Source organism: Thamnophis sirtalis, unplaced genomic scaffold, assembly GCF_051295495.1.
Source record: "Thamnophis sirtalis isolate CommonGarterSnake01/CBP01778 unplaced genomic scaffold, rThaSir2_p1.2 scaffold_12, whole genome shotgun sequence".
Classification (NCBI taxonomy): Eukaryota; Metazoa; Chordata; class Lepidosauria; order Squamata; family Natricidae; genus Thamnophis; species Thamnophis sirtalis.
In genome coordinates, this window is record NW_028261392.1 from 50191362 (window position 1) to 50210774 (window position 19413).

At 39.7% G+C, this 19413-nt stretch overlaps 1 protein-coding gene across 7 annotated transcripts in view; it reads left to right on the plus strand.

Moving 5' to 3' along the window:
* CNKSR2 (connector enhancer of kinase suppressor of Ras 2) overlaps positions 1–19413 on the plus strand; it is a 270841-nt gene that overhangs the window by 26258 nt on the left and 225170 nt on the right. The gene's annotated exons all lie outside the window — the stretch shown is intronic.

Genomic DNA, 19413 nt, shown 5'->3' on the forward strand with positions numbered 1-19413 from the left:
ATTCAACAAAATTGTTGAACATGATCCAGTGATACCAGGTTTTCAAAGTCTGATAGTTATTTATCAAGAATCTTAGTGACTAGTAACTTAGTAAACTCAGTAAAATTTAGTAACTACTTCACTGTTCAGTAAATTCTTAATATGATGGATGGGCTTGATGAAGTGATACCAGTTTCCCAATGTCTGGTTTTAAGTCACTTAGCAGGAGTCTTAAATCACCACGTTCAGTAATCTGGAGTCGATTTCTTTGCTTGGAGAGAAGTTGGATGACCACACTGAAGCCACGTTCCACCAAATATGATGTTGGAAATGCAACAAGGAATTTCTTAACCACTGTCCATAGTGCAGGACAGCGATCAGAAATTTCTTTCTGTAATCAAAACTCTTGGTATGATTTCTTAAATTTTGGCTTCAGCTCAATGTCATTTTGCATCTTTATGAGTTGTTCTTCCACTACCCCATCTTCCTCAGTATCTGAAAATGGATTTATCACCCAATCTGGAATTTCCATCAAAAGAAGATCCTGATATCACTCAGACATATCTTTATGCAGCATGTCACAAAAAACTTGAAGATCATTATCTTGTATCCCACCTTTCTCTTCTAGCTCAGACAAGCTCGGAAATTGGTATAGTTCGCGATGGCCTATATTGCACTTGAATAGAGTTAACTTTGAAATAAATAGAGAGAGATGACGGATTTGGCCTTAATAAGATTGATCTCATTTCCTTGCAACTGCAAATTCACTTCATTGAACTTTGCAAATAGTTCTGATAAATAAGCCTGCTCTCTTTGAGTTCACCACTGAGCAAGGCATTCTTGTCTTCAAAAAAACTCCACAACAGTGTCAAATGTGTCAGTGGCATATAAATCCAATAAACCAAACCAAACCAAACAAAAAAGATTGTAAAAGCGTCTCACACAGTTGCCTTTTGATAGCCAATGAAGCAGCAAATGATCAAAATCTTCATCATTGAAAAGGTATTGAAAAAGTGACATGACCATTTTTGACAGTTATGACCATTGTAGCATCCCCATGGTCGTAGGATCAAAATTTGGATGCTTGGCAACTGACTCATACTGTATTTATGATGGTTGCAGTGTCCCGAGGTCATATGATCATCTTTTGCAATCTTCTGACAAGCCAAAGTCAATGGAGAAGCCAGATTCACTTAACAACGTTAGTAACAAATGCAGTGATTCATTTAACAAGTGGCAAGAAAGATAATAAATTAGGGCAAAATTCACTTAACAACAGAAATTTTGGGCTCACTTATAGTCATAATCCGAGGACTACCTGTAGTCTGCAGCAGGAGGAAAAAGGCTTTTCAGAGGGCAAAGAGATAGCAGAGTTTGGAATATAGGCAGGAAGAAAGCATGTTTGTATCTTCCCTAGCAATTTGTGAAATACAGGTGGTCCTTATCTTACAACTATTAGTTTAATGACAGTATGAAGTTACAATGGCACTGAAAGAATTGAGTTATGACTGTTTTTCACTCTTATAACTGTTGCACTATTCCCATGCCCATGTGATGAAAATTCAGACACTTGGCAACTTACTCATATTTATGATGGTTGCAGTGTCCCGGGGTCATGTTGGCCACTTTTGTGACCTTCTGACAAGCAAAGTCAATAGGAAAGGAGGAAAAATGCCACTTTATAGGCTAGTACAACTAATGATTAAAGATATTTCAATCATTACTGGGAATGAGATCAGGGAATGACAATTCATTTTGGGGGGAAAACACAAGGATGTAGTCAGGACATGATGTTAAACTGCACTGTAAGCTACTTTTATTAGGTGTGTCAATGCTTGAGAACCACTTGTTTCAATTCCACAAACTATTCTGAACAAAATGTACCTCCCTCTTTCAGCAGATCAGCCAGCTAGCTAATGCTATAAAAATTATTACTAATTTAAAACACATTTTCTGGAGTATTTCCAGTAGTGGGCAAGATTAAGATTGTTTATTAATCCAGATGATTTTTGAAAAGAATCCTATTAACAATACTAAAAATATAGAAAAAAACGTGCATCTATGAAGTAGTTGCAAAATCACACCCTGCCTCAGCATGAAAGGATTACAATCCACAACCTCTTTTGTAGCTCAAGCGGAGTAGACACTCTTCCTCTTAGAATCACATCCCAAAATTTCAGCTTCCCCTGCAATTTTTTACAGAGGCAGCAGCTCAGTTTCTACACAGCATGACAGACCGGCTGAGGGTCTCCATGCGCTCATATCGGGTGGGACAGGACCTTTGGCTCTTGTGAAGCTGTTCACCCACACGCCCATTCGTTAAATAACAGCGGGCCGTGGAGAAGGAAGGTGGCAAAGCTGTCGAGAAGCAGGGAAGACAACTCCATTGCTATGTTTAGCGGTTCACGGCTGCCACACACCCCCGCAGCTGAAGGAGCAGTTTTAACTGCCAGTCTTGCGCGATGAAGAAGAACCCAGCCCTTCCATCCATTTAAGGCGCGTGCAAGACCCAAGCCTTCCCAAAGGTGCGGCATCGCCGGTTCCTGGTGAGGCGAGACTGAGCCTCCACCTCCACACAAGCCGCGTGGGGAAGGACTCTCGCTTTCAGTCCCATTGTATTCCCTTCCGCGCCAGCATGCTAAGCTAGGCAAGTCAGGAGTACAGTACAGCAGAACCCTCCAGCACTCTTCTGCCACCTTCCTTGCCTCTTAGCGCCCCCTGCTGCCCCCCTTGCCTCTTAGCGCCCCCTAAGTTGTTCCACCGCCCCCAGGGGATGGTACCACCCACTTTGGGAACCACTGTCCTAGAGTAACACCACTCCAACAGCAGCATCAGACACATCCACTTCCACTACAAACAGATTGTGTGTGGGGGTGTCAGGATGTTTCAAGATGGGCTCTTTCATGAATTCCTGCTTCAAGGCCTGGAATGCCTGTTGCTTGGGGGCACTCCACCAGAAGGGACCTTTTTCTGAAGGAGCCAAGTGAGGGGCATGGTCAGGAAAGCGAAGCTAGGGATAAAGGTCTGATAATAGTTGGTGAACCTGAGGAGTCTCTGGACATCCTTCACTCGTTGAGGAGGTGGCCAACTATGCAGAGACTTGATCTTGCTTGGCTCCATCACAATGCTCTCAGGAGAGATGCAATGCCCCAAGAACTCAATGGTGGACTGAAAAAACTGACATTTTCCAATTTTGCATACAAGCGGTTATCCCAGAACCATTGCAGGACCAGCTCTCCTGAGCGGAAGAGTAGATCAAAATGTCAACCAGGTAAATCACTACAAACTGATCTGAGAGGTCCTGGAATTTGTCATTCATAAAATGTTGGAAGACAGCGAGGGCATTGGTCAACCCAAATAGCATGATGATATACTCAAAATGTCTGTACCTGGTGACGAATGCCATGTTCCATTCATCCCCAGGCCGGATCCAAACTAGATTATAAGCTTCACGCAGGCCCAATCTGGTGAAGATGGTAGCTTCTTGGAGCCATTCCAACAGTTCAGGAATAAGGGGCAGAGGATACTGATTGCACACTGTGATAGCATTCAATTTACAGTAGTCGCAACTAAGCCTCAAGTCTCTGGTCTAAATTTTCCAGATTTTCCAGGGCAGGGCATAACCTTTTCCTAGGGGGTCACAGCAAGATCAACAGCAGTTTACAACTTCCGCGACACCTCATTTTAAAGCCCATAAAAAACTGAATTGAATGAGCTATTAAATGTTAAATTTGTTTCGGTTGAAACTTTGAGAATGAATTTGGAAACTGTGTTGAAAAATCTGGAAAATCGAACGGAACTGTTTGAAGATTTGTTGTGTTCTTATCCACCTCGTTTGAATGCTGTTCGAAGGGCTAATGGTGGTCATACTGACTATTAAATCGTGTCAATAAACTCAGTTTTTGATGGGCTTTCGAATGGTGTATGAATTATTTGTGTTGTTATTACAAGTGTTGCTGTGACCCCCTAGGAAAAGGTTATGCCCCGCCCTGTATTACCAGGCATCTGTACTTAAAAAGTTAAAATAAAAAATTACAGGAAAATACCAGTCTGGCTCTCCATGATGGAAGCATTGATACATCCAAACATTGTTAATTTGGAAAAAAAATGTAATTTATAAATACATTTTAAATGAGGAAGGAAAACTTAAAACTAGGCAGGAACTGCAAAACCAAGGGGTGGTTCTAGCATGGTGGCCACATCTGTAAAAACAATCTAGATATAAGATGCTAAGATATGGGGTTTCTATAAAGAATCAACAGCACTCAATTAGATACTTTTAGGGGCAGATGAAAAACTAATTAAAGAAACTATATAGTTACTTATTAAGTATTAAAATGGAAGATGAACAAGTGAAAGAAACAATGATAGTATGGGCAAAAGCCTTTTGTTATACTAAAGAACTAGACAAATGGCAAAAACTTTGGGATAATGACAATGGCCACCTCATATAAGGAAAACCTATAGAAGTTGTTTTACAGGTGGCACTTGCCACCGGCAAGGTTAGCAAAGATGTCTAAAAATATGTCCGCCAAATACTGGAAATGTAATCAGACTCCAGGTACATATTATCATATGTAGTGGACATGTGTGAAAGCAAAAAAATTCTGAACAAAAATACATATGTGATTAGAAAAGATAATTAAGCAACATATAGATCTAAAGCCAGAAATATTCTTTTAGGTATAATACCAGAAAGTTGCAAAAAAGGACTACATATTTAATACTTCATGTATTCTGGAAGCAAAAAATTATTTGCACAATATTGGCAAAATGAGGACCTACCCTAGATGAAAATATAATTTGGAAAATATTAGACTGTGCAGAGATGGATAGATTGACATCAAAAATAAAAGATAAAGCAGATGTAGAATATTACTCAACATGGGAATATGTTTTACCAGTGCTTAGATATAAGAGATAGAAATTAGAAGAAGATTATTATTATGTATAAGTAAAAGATGAGCTATGATATGATTAGACATAAGTTAACATTTATTTCTGGGTAAAATGAAATGGATACAGGCAATACACTGTTGTTTATACATATACAAACCACTCACACTGCGATCATGAAATCTCCAAAACCATAAAACCTACAAACTTGAAATGTGGCACATTTGTTCCCCTTGGCTTCTAGGTCCTTGCTTAGAAAGGATTTTTTAAAGTGTTTTTTATTTGACATTTTCCAAATATTAAAATCACAATTACAATTTTACAGCTTTCTGTTATCTGTATTTCTTTTTTCTGATTTCGGGTTTTCCATTTTCCATTCTATTATCTTATACATATCCTTTGTTTCATAATTTCTCATTTTTACAATATATACATCTATATACAATATTTCCATCCCTATTGCTTTCTAAGTATATGCCATCTCTTTTCATTGTTTGCTATGTGTTCCTTCTGCATTGATTTTACATCTCTCTTTCGAGCCAGTTATACCACCTGTTCCATAACTTGTAATACTCTGTTTCCTCTCTATCTTTTAGTTCCAATGTTAATTTGTCTATTTCTGAGCATTCTAGCACCTTTTTTATGATTTCTACATTTGAAGCAATGATTTTTTGTTTCCAACTTTAGGCAAATGAGATTCTGGTAGCAGTAATTATATGAAGCTTTATATATTGGATATCCTTACTGATTTTTTTAAAATTATTATTCCCAGAAGAAACAGCTCAGGGTTCATGTTAAATTTCTGTTCTATTATTTCTTCTAACCATTTTTGAATTTTTGTCCAGAATTCTTTGGCTTTTGGACACGTCCACCACATATGACAGAAGATTCACTGTTGGTGGTTACATTTCCAACAGATTGGTGATCTATTTGGGAACATTTTGGCCAATCTCGCAGGGGGTAAATGCCACCTATAAATCATTTTGTAGATGTTTTCCTTATAGGATGACAACATTGTCAATTTATAATTTTCCCCCATAATTTTTCCCAGTGCTCCAATTCAATATTGTAGTTTGAAGTTTTTAGCCCAAATTATCATTGTTTCCTTCATGGTTTCCTCCTCCATTTTGAATTTTAAGAGACAATAGTATGCTTTTGTAATAATTTTTTCTTCTGTTCCTCTTACTATTTTACTTGTTGTTCATTTTGAAATCCGTACTGTTCTCAATCCTTTTTGTATCTTGTTTGAATTTGTAGATATGGCCACCAGGCTAATTCAATTCCCTATAATTTTAACTCCTGATTTGTTTTAAGTTTTCCTTGCCCTTCCAATAACTCCTTATATTGCAATATCCTATTCAAATCTATTACATTGGGATAGATAATTGCTTCCATGGTTGATATCCATCTAGGAATTTTTGTGTAGTAGTTTCTTTTGATTTTCATCCATATTTCGAGTAAGGCCCCTCTTACCTAATGCCTCTGGAAATATTTATGGGCTTTACTCTTTCCCTCCCAGATAAAAGCATGCCAGCCCAGCTGTAAATCATGGCCCTCTATTGTCAATATTCTTTTATTTTGGACTACTATCCATTATTTGAGCCATGTTACAGCTCCTGCCTGGTAGTAAAGCTCCCAATCTGGGAGGCCAAATCCTCCTTTGATTTTAGAGTCCTGTAATAATTTTAATTTTATCCTAGTTTTTCCCCCCAGCTAAATAAAATTTAAAATTATTTTATTTAGTTCCATGAAAAAAAATTCCCCTAATTTTACTGGTACAGTTTAGAATAGAAATAGAATTTTTGGTAGGATATTAATTTTTATGGTCGCAATTCTTCCAATGAGCAATAATTATAATTTAGCCCAATTTTCTAAGTCCTTTCGTATTTGTTGAGTAATTTTGAATAGTTGTCTTCTTTTATAGTAGAACATTTAGCCGTTAGCCAGATTCCAAGATATTTTACTTTTTTAACTATATGCATTTCCAATACCCTCTCTAATTCCTCATTTTGCCTTTGTGTAAGATTTTTAGTAATTATCTTTGTTTTATTTTTATTTATTTTGAAGACTGCAACTTTACCAATTTCCTCTACTTCCTGAATTAATATTTTCCCTGTTTCAAGGGGGTATTCTATTATAAAAACCATATCATCCGCGAATGCCTGAATTTTGCATTCTTCTTTTTTTAATTTTTAACCCTTTCATTTCCTCTTTCCTCCTAATCCATGTTAATAAAACCTCCAATGAGAGGATAAATAGAAGAGGAGATAGTGGACAGCCTTGTCTGACCCCTTTATTTATAGTGACTTTGTCTGTTAGATCTCCATTCACCATTATTTTAGCTGCCTGGTTTGAATATATTGCCTTAATCATTGTAATAAATTTTTCTCCAGATTTCATAATAGCTAATTGTGTAATTGATAAACATCTCCAACTTCTTCATCATATTTTGCTGTTAAATGCTCTAGGTTTTCCCACTTCTTTTCTATTCTCTCAGATGTATTTAATGCTTTCTGAATTTCAAACATTATCTTTTGCAAACTTAAAGTTTCTTTCTGCAGTTAAAATTGTGCCATTATCTCCAGCTGACAAACACTGCTGCTCTGGCTTGGAAGGTTTTTATAAGATTAAGTATAAATTCACAATAAGGTCTTATTTTCACTTTTCTCTGGTTAAATATATACTTCAAAAGAACATCTGTATAAACAATTCGTGCTTTTCTTCTTATCACTCTCTATAAACAGTGAGTCTTTGAAGTGGCAAGCCAGAATGATCGGTGAGGAAAGTAAAAGTGTTTTGTTTCCAATACACAAACCTCCAGCCTCCGAATAGTAGTGTTCTCTTTCCCTCTGTTGTTACAATTTTCTTTGTTTCCTTTTTTGCCTTTTTTATATTCCAAGTTAAAAAAAGTCAAATTTTTGAATTAAATAGAGAAGAAAAAGGGAAAAATACACGCAGTAATGAAGAAGGAGAATTTTAGTCCATAGGTTGCAAAAATAATAATAAAAAGATAGAAGAAGAAAACTTAATCCATTTATTTTAAAAGGCTTACATAAATTCTATCCATGAAAATAGCATTTAAAAAGTAAGATAACACACTGTCCAAAATCACACACAGCTTAATTCCGCCATTTATTTCTTCTGTTCTGAAATTTAAATTAACTTTTCAGTTTTTTGTAGGTAGTCTCTTTTAAAATGGTAAACATTCCTCACCAGCTGAAAACACTTTCTCTTTCCATTTCCTTCCGTTTCGGAGCTGTCCCAACTTCATCAGCCTAGGGGCTGTGCTTTTGTCGCCAGCTAGAAGAACTGCTGGATCGATCAGAGACTTTGCGATGTCCCTGAGACCAGCAGGATGTATTCTTCCCATTCACTGTCTCTGCGGGATGGTTTAGGTCCATTTGGACAACCCAGCGGCAAAAGTGTCAGCGGCGATCTCAGAGCATTGAGATCGCCCGTCGTCTCGTCACGACGTTGGCTCCTCCTCTCCTTGTTGTCTTTTCTTTTTATTCTTCTTTGTATTCCTATAATCCAGCGATGGCGAACCTTTTTTGGCTCATGTGTCATAAGTGGGGAGCCCAGGGGGGGTCATGTGTGGGTGTGCCACACCCATAATGCAATGCACGACCCTCCCAGTGCGCATGTGTGCATGAGAGGTGCTCCTCTCATTTTTGCATGCTTTTTTCACCCTCAGCAGGCTCCAGAGGGTTTATAGAAGCTTGGGGAGGGCAAAAACAGCCCCCACCCCTGGAGGCCCTCCAGAGATTTCAGGCACTTTCAGGAGGCTTTCCTGAAGCCTCCGGAGGGCTTAAACCGGCCCTACGAGCAAACAGGAAGTGACTTCCGGTTTGCTCGGAGGGTCATTTTTAGTCCTTCCGAGGCTTCAGGGAAGCCTCCTGAAGGTCCCTGAAGCCTCCGGAGGGCTTAAACCGACCATATGAGCAAAACCTAAAGTCCGTTCCTGAACTTCTGGTTTGCCCATAGGGACAGTTTTTTGTGCTCCTGAGGCTTCAGGGAAGCTCCTGAAGCCTCTGGAGGGCCTCTGGGAGGGGGCAGGCTCTTTTTGCCCTCCCCAGGCTTCTATAAAGCCTCTGGAGCCTGGGGAGGGCAAAAATGACTTTAAAAAAGGCTGAACTCAGCTGGCCAGCACACACATGCACGCTGGCCATCTGACAGGGCAACGCCTCACATCCCCTGACAAATGGCTCCACGTGCCACCTGTGGCATGCATGCCATAGGTTTGCCATCCTGGCTATAATCTATTTTGTTGTCTGCCACAGCATTGAAATAGCCTATTATACAGACATTTTCTCAATCTGATTCAATTATTTTCTTGTGTAATTTATTATAGAATTCTTTTTGGTTTATATTTGGAGCATAAATTGTCACCAGCAGAATTCCTTTTTGATTTGTTGTTATTTCCATCATTAAAAATATGCCTTCTTTATCACTAAATATTTTCCTCGAATTTAACCAATCTTTTATGTACACTGCAATCCCTCTTTTCTTATTTTGTGCTAACACCAGATGCAACTTTCTTAATTTGGAGCATTCTAGAATATTACCATATTTTTCTTTGATATGGACCTCCTATAGGCAGACAATATCCATATTCTTTTTGAGTCTTGTTAATGTTTGTTTTCGCTTGGCTGGTGAATTGATATCATTGATGTTCAAGGATATCATCTTTATTTCATCTTCCATATTATTTGTATGTTGGTTTTGGTCCTTTCCTTGTTCTTGTCTCGGTTTGTGTTCCTTCACTCTCCTGTCATTCTGTTTCCCTTCAGTCCCTTATATCCTGCTCTGTAAGTTTTTCCTCTGATATCTGTTCTTCCTGACTCTTATTTTCTGCTTCTTCTCTACTATATTGTTCTTCTTCTCCTATTATATAGTGATTATAAAATTCCTTTTCCAGGGAGTCAATATGGATTTTTTTTTCCTGCCAGGTTATTAGCATCCCTTCAGTGATAAGCCATCTAAACATCACTCTGTATTTGAGCAGTTGGGTCGATAGGAAATGGTAGTTTGTTCCCTTATCCATTTTGGTATCTGCTTTAATGTCATGATTTCTTTTTCCTTATAGATCAAAGACTCTTCTTTTGCTTTGCTGTAGACTTCATCTCTTGTCTTTTTTCTTGTAAATCTTACATGAATCTCTCTTGGAAGTTTGTGTCTGCATGCATAGTTTCTGTGGACCCTATACACTTCGTTCAAACTGTTTTCCACTTCCTGCTTGCTTTTTTGCAGAAGTTCAGCCAGGAGTTCCGCCATTAACTTTGAAAGATCTTCATCCTTAGTTTTCACTATATTTTGGAATCTAAGATAAAACATTGATCTCTCTATCTCTAAATTTATAATGGCTGCTTCCATTTCTTTGTTTACCACCATCATTTTACTCTCTGTTTTATCTAGTTTCTTTTCCATTTGTTCCGTTCTAGCTTCCACTATTTTTATTTTTTGCTCATTTTGTATTATCTTTTCCTGCATTGTACCAATTTTATCATCTAGTTTGCGTATCTCTCCTTTCACCTCCTCCATATCACTCTTAAGTTCTTCATGATTTTTTGTGATTACCTCCTGAATCTTCATCATTGACTCCTGAATTGAAGTTAGGGTTGATTGCATGCTCTGTAGATTTATAGTGGAGCCTGATTTCTCACTTCCTAGCATGCTTTCCACTGAATGTGCTGAAAGTTTTTCCACAGTACCATATATCCCTGTTTTTTTCCCCTTACAAAGGATTTTTTGAAACGACCATCACAGCATTAGTATTTCTTATATTATTAACACACTCTAATGCTAAGGAGTTAGATGTTCTACTCCCCCTCCCAACCTGAAAATAACTGTGTTCCAACTGCCATTTGGACATGGGCGTGGCCAGTGCATGACTCATCTGGCCTACAGGGTGGGAGTTTTGTGAGGAGCCTGAGGGAGAGAAGGGGAATAGGATAGGAGAGGCTTCTGTGGTGCAAGCCTAAGGGAGAGAAGGGAATAGGATAGGAGAGGATTCTGTGGGGCCAGCCTGAGGATGAGAATGGGAGAGGAGAGGCCAATCACAACTACTCATTAATTTTCAAGCTGTGTCGATTTATCAAGCTTGATCACATAGTTTCATAGTGTAGCACGGGTATTCAGCATAGATAGAGAGATAGAGATAGATATCAGTGGTGGGGATTCAATTTATTTTATTACCAGTTCATTCCTGTGCCCGCGCAATGACACACAGGCCATTCTTTATGGAGAGAATCAAAGAGAAAAAAGGAAAAAGGAAGAACATTTATCCTTGGGAATGTCTTTTATACTGTCCTGTCTTCAATCAATTACGTAGTATTTGTAATATACAAGCCCGCTGTGTCCCCAGTCTTTAATACTCCAAAATTCCAAGTAGTCATGCTAAACTCCAAATCTTTTTCTCACATTCTCAAAATAATATTTTTTTCCACTTTTCCCTTCAGTCAGTCAATAGTATTTATAGTCCACCAAGATTCAGAAGAATCTTGACAGACTTGAACACTGGGCCCTATCTAACAAAATGAAATACATACACACACACACATGCACACACACACATACACACGCACATACATACACAGTATATATGTGTGTGTGCGTGTGTGTGTACAGTTCTGCTTTTTCTTGCCTAAGTGTAAGACTTTAGTTTTCTATAGATTTCTATAGATTGAATTTCATTTTGTTAGATAAGGCCCAGTGTTCAAGTCTGTCAAGATTCTTCTGAAATGCGCCATCTTTGTCAGCATATCTACCATCATGAACATGGTGATGAATATAGAAGGCGGAGGCAAGTCTGTCAAGAAGTCCATGGAAATGGCACTCCAGGGTTTCTCTGGTATCGGCCATGGCTGGAGGAGCTCTGAGGGGGGGCTCCTGTTGCTGACTTGGCCTATTGGCATCAAACACAGGATGTAACATAGGCCTGGACATCGTCTTGCAATTGGAGCCACCAAAAGGTGCAAGAAACTAAGTTCAATGTCTTAAAGAGGCCGAAGTGGCCCGCCACAGGATTATCATGGAACTGTGACAGGATAAGTCCTTGGAGCGGCCCCACCAGCACATATAGCCTGTCTCGATACCACAAGAGGTCCTCTATAAATGTCCATGGAGAGGCTGGCCCCACCTTTTCCTTCCGTTACTCCATGTAAGCATTATGGTGCAGTGCTTCCCATATCTGAGCCTGTAAGTCCACTGGTTCCTGAACCGCAGAGAAAGACATTACAGGCAAAACTGTCTGGAGTTTCCGGGAGAGCGCATCTGCCCATCCCCACTGGGGATGTAGATGACATGGAAATTGAACCTGGCAAAGAAGAGGGACCACTGAATCTGATGTTGGTTCAGTTTCTGGGTGGTTGGCAGGAACTCCAGATTTTTATGGTCTGTCCAGACCTCAATTTGATGTCGGGTCCCCTCCAGATTATGTCTCCAGGTCACAAATGCCATTATAATGGCCAGTAACTCCTTCTCCCAGATGGTGTAGTTGCACTCAGGAGAGTTAAGCTTCAGTGAATAATATGCACAAGGGAAGAGGGTACCACTGGATGCAAGAGCCTGGAGTAATACCACTTCAACACCGACATCCGATGTATCTGCTTCCACCACAAACAGATAGTGGGGGTCAGGATATTTCAAGATGGGCTCCTTCACGAATGCCTGCTGCTCAGGAGTACACCACCAGAACAGGACCCTTTTCTGAAGGAGCCAAGTGAGGGGTGCAGTCAAGGAAGCGAAGCCGGGGATAAAGGTCTGATAATAGGAGAACCCGAGGAGTCAATGAACATCCTTCACTCACTGAGGAGGTTGCCAACTACGCAAAGACTCAACCTTGCTTGGCTCCATCATTATGCTTTCAGGAGAGATGTGATTCCCGAAGAACTTGATGGTGGATTGAAAGAACTGGCATTTTTCCAGTTTTGCATACAAGGAGCTGTTGTAGGACCAGGCAAAGGTGCTGTTGATGGCTGTCCCAGGAGGAAGAGTAAATCAAAGTGTCGCCCAAATAAATCATGACAAATTGGGCCAAGAGATCCCGAAATATGTCATTCATAAAATGTCGGAAAATGGTGGGCGCATTCATCAACACAAATGGCATGACTGTATATTCGAAATGTCCATATCTGGTGCTGAATACCATCTTCCATTCATCCCCAGGCCTAATCTGAACAAGATTATAAGCTCCGCGCAAGTCCAACTTGGCGAAAATGGTAGCCTCCTGGAGCCATTCCAGCAATTCACAAATAAGGGGCAGAGGATACCGATTGTGCACTGTGATGGTGTTCCATTTACAGTAGTCACAACAAAGCCGCAAGTCTCCAGTCTTCTTTTTCACGAACAAGACCAGGGCTGACAGTGGCGAAGACGAGGGCTGGATAAAACTCTGAGCCAGATTTTTGTCCAGAAAGTCCCGTAATGCAGCCAACTCAGGGTCTGACATTGAATACAAATGCCCCATTGGGAGCAGTGCATCCAGATTCAAATTAATGGGGCAGTCATATGGCCAATGTGGGGGCATTTGATCTACCTCCTGCTCGCTGAAGACATCTGCAAAGTCTGCCAGGTCGAAAGGCAAAGACACCCCGAGTAGACTCAGCAACTGGCCTGCACAGTCTTGGTGGCTGTGGTCCATGAATTGCAGGCTCGGAAAAGAGATGAATTTCTGGGACCAGTAGATTTGTGGATCGTGCATCCGAAGTCAAGCCAAGCCCAAGACCATGGGAAAATGCAGGCTGAAGGTAATATAGAACTGAATGGCCTTCTCATGAGAACCAATGGTCAGGTGCAAAAGTTGCATGGTGGTCTTAATAGGCCCAGACAGATAATATTGTTACTCATAATTATTACATTTCATTCTCCATTTTCATTGGAGATGTTGCAGTATCCTTCCCCTGGAGAGGGGTGGGAATGGAGATGTCGCAGTATCCTTCCCCTGGAATGGGATGGGAATGGAGATTTTACAGTATCCTTCCTCTGCAATGCCCACCAAACCACGCTCACTGCCACACTATGCCCACCAAGCCACATCCACAGAACCTGTAGTAAAAAAATTTTTTTTACCACTGCTTGTCTCCCATATTCTTCTCTTAAGTCTTTTACTCCATCTACTTCTAAGTCTATATTCTGAGTCTGTGATCTATTTTTTTCTCCCCTCGTTACCCTTTCCCACTGTCTAGTTTTAAGGCTATCTGTTCTAACTGCTATCTTTTCCTCCCAAACATCTTCCTGTTCCTCCCATTTCTTTTTTAGAAATTTTAAAGTGTTTTCTCCCTGTTTTAATTCCTTAATCATTATTAATTTTGGTAATAACTTCTCCTTGTTGTCTTCTTTTTGCTGGTTTCTCAGTTCTGCTTTCCTTTCTGGCTCCATTCTTTCCTCATTGTCCTTGGTGTTTGCTCATTGTCCCTTGTGAGGGGAGAAAAATATCCATTGGAAAGTTGTAGGTAATAGGCCTAGGAGTGAGCTTGCAGGTCTCACTGAACCAAAGTTTTAAACTAACATAATTGCAAAATGTACCAGACATATTTCAAATGTGCTGAATTGTGTCTAACTTATGTGCTGCTTTTTCTTCAAAGTTTCTATTTTTTATATAATTTTATTTTATTTTTGTTACATAGACAACATAATCACATAACAATAGAAAAGGAAAGGCAGAGGGAAAAGAAAAAAAAACCCCACACACAAACAAACAAAAAAAAAAAGGAAAAAAAAACCCATCATCCCATACAGTATGTCATTTGATTACAGGTGCATCCCTACTACGTTTTCCCCCATACATACACCCCGTATCTCTCTGTTATATATTTAATAGACACCACAATGACCTAGGGTTAAAAAAAAAAAAAGTTTGTATTTTTATGGATATATTTAGAGCAGGAAGAATGAGATGGTGGGAAATGAGAAACTGAAAGTAACAAGTGTTTGAGAGCTTCAAATGTACATGGGAATATGTGGAGACTATCAGTAAGACAGAACAAGGAAGTAAGTTGTGAAATGCGTGCAGAAAAGTATAAAAAGAATGTCTTGAGAAGAGTTCAGGGCCACTGGCCGTAGCTAATCCTTGCATGATTCAGCTATGTCAGTGGACCTTATTGCAATAGGTGGTTAATGTAAGCATTGCTATGTTGGCTATTCATGTTCAAAATTGATTGTGAAACAATAAACCTCTGATCTTAAAGTAAGATTTATTGCTTGTGGTTACTTGTGTTTTCCCTTTGTTTTTTATGGGGATATTTTTATAACACCCTTGTATAATATTTTCCAGTCTTTGGTCTATGCGATCAGATATTTCCGCCATCTCCTTATAATGTTACTGTGTAAGGTCCTTAATACTTTGAAATATTAGCTCCATTCCATTTAAATCTCCACTCACTTTTGCCTTGCCTTGCAATTTTATTTAATGTCTCCTTTTTAGCCAATTGTCCAGAAATTGTTGATTCAAAAACAGCGCTTCCAAGCCACATTTTCTTTCTTTGCTTGTTTCTTTTTTGCTCTTTTTTGTTCTTTTTTTATTGAATTTTTTAAAAAAAGATTTTACAAATATTTATCTCCCTCCCCCTCCCCCCGAGCCCTTCCCCCTCTACCTCCCCCCCCCGTGACTTCCCAGAGCAAATACAGGGTATAAATCTTCAACATATTCTAAAATAAACTAAAAATAACTTGGCTTCATCTTTCATTTGTGCTTTAACTCTTCTTTTGTTAAGCTAACTATAAATAAATTAAATCATTCCTTGCTTTTTCAATCATAAGCTATCTGGAATTTTTTAGTCCCGTATTTATTTTGAATATAGTCAATCCATCTTCTCCACTCCAGTTTATATTTCCCATCTGAATGATCCTTAAGATATGCTGATATTTTGGCCATCTCTGCTAAGTTTGTTACTTTTAGTGTCCATTCTTGAATAGTAGGCAAATCTTCTTTCTTCTAGTATTGCGCCACCAACAGTCTTGCTGCTGTTGTTAGGTTCAAAATCAGATTAGTCTCTATAACAGTACAATCAGTAGTTATACCTAACAAGAATAGCTGAGGGGTAAACTTTATCCTCTTTTTAAAAATATTTTGCATAATCCACCATATATGAGTCCCCTTCGGGGGAAAAGGGCAGCATATAAATATAATAAAATCAATCAAAAATCAATCAATATTTTTATCCAAAATGTTTTAACCTTTTTGCAAGTCCATCATATATGGTAATATGTAGCATCAGTACAATCACATCTCCAGCATTTAGGTTGTTTATTCGGATACATGCAAGCCAATTTTTTAGGATCTAAGTGCCGTCTATAAAACATCTTATAAAAGTTCTCTCTCAAGTTTTGGCCTTGTGTAAATTTTTACATTTTTTACCCATATCTTTTCTTTTCTTTTTTTTAACATATTTTTATTTCCATTTTCATAACATACAATCACATGTATGTTCACTAGATACTATACATAGCAAATATCATATAGTATTAAATAATGATTACATCAGTTCCTCTTGTCCTCAACGCCCCAAAAAGATTAACACCCATTATTAGCTCTTCTACTCTCCATACACCTCTTTCTTCTACTTCTCTCTTACTTCCTATCTTTCCTCCATCTTCCTTTCCTACTCTACTTCCCCTTCCTTTCTCCTTCTCCTCTCTCTACATTCCACTCCTCCTTATTCTCATCCTCCTCATCTTCCCCTCTTACCCTCTCTCCTATCCCTCTCTTCCCACCTTTCTTCTCCCTTCTGCTTCCCACTCTTCCTCTCATTAGTGTATTTCCGCTTCCATACTACTCTATTTCCTCTTCCTTTCTCCTTCTACTCTCTCCCCTTACCACTCCTCCTTATACACCTCATCTTCCCACTTCACCCTCTCTCCTATCCCTCTCTTCCTATCTTTCTTCTCTCCTCTACTTCCCACTCTTCCTCTAATTCACTTGGTGTATTACGGCATCTGAGCAAAATCCCTTTTGTGTTGATGGTATTTATAATTCCATTTCAATATACCAGTGGTCCCCAACCTTTTTATCGCCGCGGACCAGTCAGCCTTTGATAATTTTACCGTGGCCCGCTGAGCGCGCGCAGGGGTGGAGGGGAGTTGTTCGCGACGACACATTGATTGTTTATATATCAGATTGTTTTGATTAAACAACTTTTATTTTATTGTATTTAAACATACCTTACAAAATAAAATACAATTACATAAATATAAAGTGCTTTAACATTTTAACAGTTAAACTTTAACTAAGCGCTCTAGTTACTAGAATCTAGTGAATCAATGAGAACCCTGAGCTTGTTTTTCTGCAACGAGACGGTTCCATCTGGGGGTAATAGGAGACAATGACACCCGAAGTGTCTTGCTTATGTCCAGTTTATTTCGTTGTTTTGTTTTGGTTGCTGTCACTGCAGAAAACCCCGCTTCACACAGATAGGATGTTGGAAAAGGGACTTAAGAGCTTCTTCTTGTACAGACATGCTACATTCGTCTGGTTTGTTGACAAATGGGTCGCGGATCCATTCCTTATCAGTTCGTGGGTCTTTTGTGGTTGGGAAGTAGCGCTCAAACTCTTCTAAAAGCAAAGACAGGTGATCGTGCACCAACTGGGAGAATGAACGCTCAGGCTCAGTCTCTCCTAAAATCCCTGCTAATGTCTGAAACATGTCCAAAATGCCTCTGTTCACACGCCGTCCTCACAACTCCAGTTTAAATGCAGCTAAAAAAACAAACAAACAAACATCGGGGTCCTTCTCATCGACTCCCGAACCCCCCCGACCGCCTCCCCTTCTTCATCCCGCGGTCCCCTCACATATACCCCCGGCAGGTTCACTCACCCTTTCTAGCAGGCCTGTGCAGGATGGTAGATCACTGCAGGACCTTATCCTGCGCCGCAGCGCTCTGTAGAGGCGCAGGAACACCGGGGAGACGTCTTCTGAGCGAGGCGTTTTCTGTAGAGCCGCAGGGAGACTGGGGAGACGTCTGCAGGGTCGCAGGTACACGTCAGCTTTGGGCCACACATGCGTACCTGCGCGGGGCTCTCTTCCCTGGAGCCTTTGCGCACGGCCTAGGAGCTTTTGCGCACGGCCCAGGAGCCTTTGCGCTGCAGCGATCATGTCCCCCGGCCGCTGCAGCGATCATGGCCCCCGGCCGCTGCAGCAAACATGGCCCCCGGTCGCTGCGCGGCCCGGTGCCAGGTACTCCACGGCCCGGCATTGGTCCGCGGACCGGGGGTTGGGGACCACTGCAATATACATAAAAAAGAAAAATTAACAGTATACATCCAACATCCCTCCTCCAACTTAGTAAACTCCACTCCCTCCCACCTTCCCCCACCCTGACTTCCCAGAACCAATACATGGTATAAGTCTTTAACAAAAACAGTTTAAAATATACTTAAGAGAAAACGTAGAAAGTTAATAACATCTTTGAATTAATATTAGCTCCTCCTTGCTAGGCTAACTATAAATAATTTGTATCGTTTCTGATCTTAGTCATAAACTATCTGAAATTTCCTAGACCCATATTTATTTTGAATATAGTCAATCCATTTTTCCCAGTCTCGTTTATATCTCTCATTTGAGTTATCCTTGAGATATGCAACTATTTTAGCCGTCTCTGCTAAGTTTGTGATCTTCAATATCCATTCCTATATAGTAAACAAATCTTCTTTCTTCCAGTATTGTGCCACCAACAATCTAGCTGCAGTTATCAAATGCAAAGTCAAGTTAATCTCTACTGCTGTACAGTCAGTAATTATACATAACAAAGAATAGGTGGGTTTTTTTTTTGAGAGAGAGAGAGCATTTTACATAATCCATCATATTTTTGTCCAGAATACCTTAATCTTTTTATAAATTTACCATGTAATTAATATTAATGTTTTTTTCCCAACCCGTAGCAAGGCATTCCCCAGAGCATGACCTTTAAAGTTCTCATCCACCTCTTTATTATACAGCAAACAAGCAGCCATATACCAAATCAAACCCTTCAATACTGAGCACTCCATTTCCTGCTAAATTAATCCAATCGCTTAACATTCCATATTAGGGATTTAGTTACCATCCTTAGCTCCCTGAAACTTTTTAATAGCCATCTGAACATCTTGAAATTTAACCTTTGGCCTAGCTCCTCCCATTGTTTCTGATGTAACACCTGTATGCTCCTGAATGGTGGCTTGTGTACGTTGCTTTCTTAATTCCTGTTCCATTCGTCTGGTAACCACATGGTCTTGTCTTTGTTCTTTAGCTTCTTGTACCTCTGAAAGAACAAGTTGATCCTCCCTTGTTAAAACTTGAGTGGCTTGCTTTCCATCATATCCTTCTCTTTGTCTAGTTCTAGAGGAAGAGGGGGGTCCACCCTTCAGTACGTTGGTGTAGAAATCTTGAGCTTTCCATACTGTATTGAGGCGATGTCTTTTTCCAAGATAGCTAAAATGTGATGCCGGTTGGTGCATCCCATCTAAACTGTATCTGGCAATTTTTGAGCTTTTCCACTAGAAAGGCATAGTCTTTAATAGATCTCAGCATTTTAGGTGGCATCTCCTTCAAGACAGTCACCTCC